This window comes from Anopheles aquasalis, chromosome 2, assembly GCF_943734665.1.
Source record: "Anopheles aquasalis chromosome 2, idAnoAquaMG_Q_19, whole genome shotgun sequence".
In the NCBI taxonomy this organism is placed as follows: Eukaryota; Metazoa; Arthropoda; class Insecta; order Diptera; family Culicidae; genus Anopheles; species Anopheles aquasalis.
The window spans coordinates 77,133,147-77,135,646 of record NC_064877.1 but is presented as its reverse complement, the minus strand read 5'-3'; the positions used below and the strand labels follow the sequence as shown (position 1 = coordinate 77,135,646).

At 50.3% G+C, this 2,500-nt stretch overlaps 1 protein-coding gene across 1 annotated transcript in view; it reads right to left on the bottom strand.

Annotated features, from left to right (window-relative positions):
• The window catches only part of LOC126581257 (ATP-binding cassette subfamily G member 4-like), a 7,217-nt gene that overhangs the window by 3,139 nt on the left and 1,578 nt on the right, over positions 1-2,500 (bottom strand). The gene's annotated exons all lie outside the window — the stretch shown is intronic.

The following is a 2,500-nucleotide window of genomic DNA, read 5'->3' as shown; positions in this document are numbered from 1 at the left end:
GTTAAAAGGGAAACATCAACAAGTTTAGTACCGGTTCCGGGAGATGTTTTGTAAACGTTCTCACCAACAGAATGCAGCCACCGGAGTGTTTTGAAGTGAGTTAGAATAACCACATTGCAGCTGATTGATTCAACAGTAGTCTAGTACATTCGTAATTTATGACGCTCAAAGTCCAACCGATTATATATATATAGATTTACTACGGCAAGCCTTTATGGAGTCATGGTACGGAAAGAACTCGGTCCCGGAAGTTGACAATCACTGCTAGGGCTACTAGTGTGGCTGATTAAGAAGGATTGATGGATTACTAGTCCATTTGATAACGATTACAACCGAAAACAAGCTTCAGCCCCTTGGTTGAAGGCCAAACTATTTAAGGGATGATTCTAATCATCCAGGCCGCGTCTCATTCTGGGAGAGTCCCTGCGGAATTGTTTTGTTTACTACGAATGGCTACGAGCTGTGTTTGACGTAAGCAATTCAAACGCATGATAAGCACACAACCAGCCACTTCGATGTCCATCGAACAGGAGGATTCCCTGTTGCTATAACAGGATATGAATCCACCGTGGCCGTGGTTACATCAGTGCCATCGGTTAGTTACAGCGGCCTCGTCATCATCATCCATGGCGAGCAAGCATTATCACACCCCAAGACGCTCCGTCACAATGGCGCTCCGTCCTTATCCAGGTGTATCGATAAGAACGGGCCGCTACCTTATCGATGCAACTCTAGCTGGGCAAAGGTTACTCTGTTCAACGCGAACACACGATAACACGAATTGGCACGGTTGGAAGGAAGCGAAAAACAGGGAACCCACCCGCTCTCATCGTCTTTGTGTGGTCGATTACCTGCCCCCGCCGGTGAAGTGTTTGACACTCTCTTCGAGAAGTACGTTACATATTACCGGATCGGCCGCTTATTAAAGGCGAAGCGCCCGAGTGTCTGGAGGGCTTAAGGCAGGCAGGGATAGAGTGAGGTTCGAAACACTCGATACACTTTCCCCCAGGCTGTGGCCACTTGAAGTGGATGCTCTTTCAAGTGCCTGCAAGCGCGTCTCCAAGAGCAAAACGATCACGATCGTCACTTGCATCGTTGCAAGGTGCAAATGTTTACTGGCATTCGTAACAACCAGTCCCTCATCACGGTATTCAATCGTCGATCATTCCGGATGGATGATAATTTCCAGCTTGCTAGCTGTTGTGGCGGCCATAGGTTGAGTTCAAGTTTAAAAGGGAGTGATGCTGGTGGTGGTGCTCCGTTGAGGGGCGAATGTGAAAGGACATTGAAGCGCGACCCAGCCAGCTCCAGTCTAATAACGAGCTAAGCGCGTGCGCAGCAGCACAGCCAGGGGCTGGCGCTCCTGACAGCATCATATAGAGCAGATCCGACTGTGCGCACGTGAGTCACAGCCGTCTAGTTGCACGTATCACGCACCCAGCTCACGATCCAGACGACAAGGAAGTTGCTGGGCAACACTAGCAGTAACAGCAGCAGAGGCAACTGCGTGTGAAATTAACGGCTTTGCGCTGGTGACGGTGACGAGGCAACGTTAGAGAACCAGTTGACCGTGGCGGCACGGCCACACGCTCTATGCTGTCGCGATGCATCGATCATCTAACAGCGAGCGGTGATCGTGGATTGCGCGTCACACGATCGAGCATGGATCGTGTGGAAAACAAGGGGAGGAGGAGAGGGGTTAGCTGCACTTCATTTGACACCCTGACACATCGCGAACGACATGAACGCGAGCAACGCGGCTTATCAACGCTTTCTTTCTTTCCTTCTTTGTTCATGGGGAAGGGAAGCAACAACGGCCCGGTCAGCTCAGTCCGATGCGCCTTAACGCCTTGTCTCCGGGGAAAAGGGGCTCTTTCTTCGTGTCGCTGTCGCCGCGGCCGCCGATCGCGATCGATGGACTCACGATCGCGTCACGACAATCCGCGCCGTGTCCTGGACCTGTGGACACTTCAAGGACAATAGCGTATGCGTCGATTTACCACAGGACCGTAGAGACAACAACGTACACAGCACGAACGTCACGATCATCCAGCTGGCCGCTTGATTACTATGCGCAGCGCTGATGTGAGTGCTACGTGACCGTTAGACCGCTGGACATGAAACATTCGTTTATCAGGCACCCCAAAACGGAGCCCACCTACTAAGGCGGAAGATGATAAAAGAGAATTAAATTAGGTCTAAACTCCCCGAGGCGGTGAAACAAGAACAAGTTTCCGCTTCCACAAACGATGGAATGGACTTTTGGACCCGAACCATTTGATCACATCAGCGGTTCAACCCTTTAACTTGTGTGACTAACAACGATCAGTTGGTAACTGTTTGGCTGTATTAGTGTGCTCAAAATCAGTCATGACGGATGGGAATCAGATACCAGCTGCACAAACTGGGCAAACAGAGTACAAATTGTTTCCGAAAATCCAATATTTGCCAAAATCTACGCCGGCCTCATGGTCAAGGTTAAGGAATGTGCCAACCGATC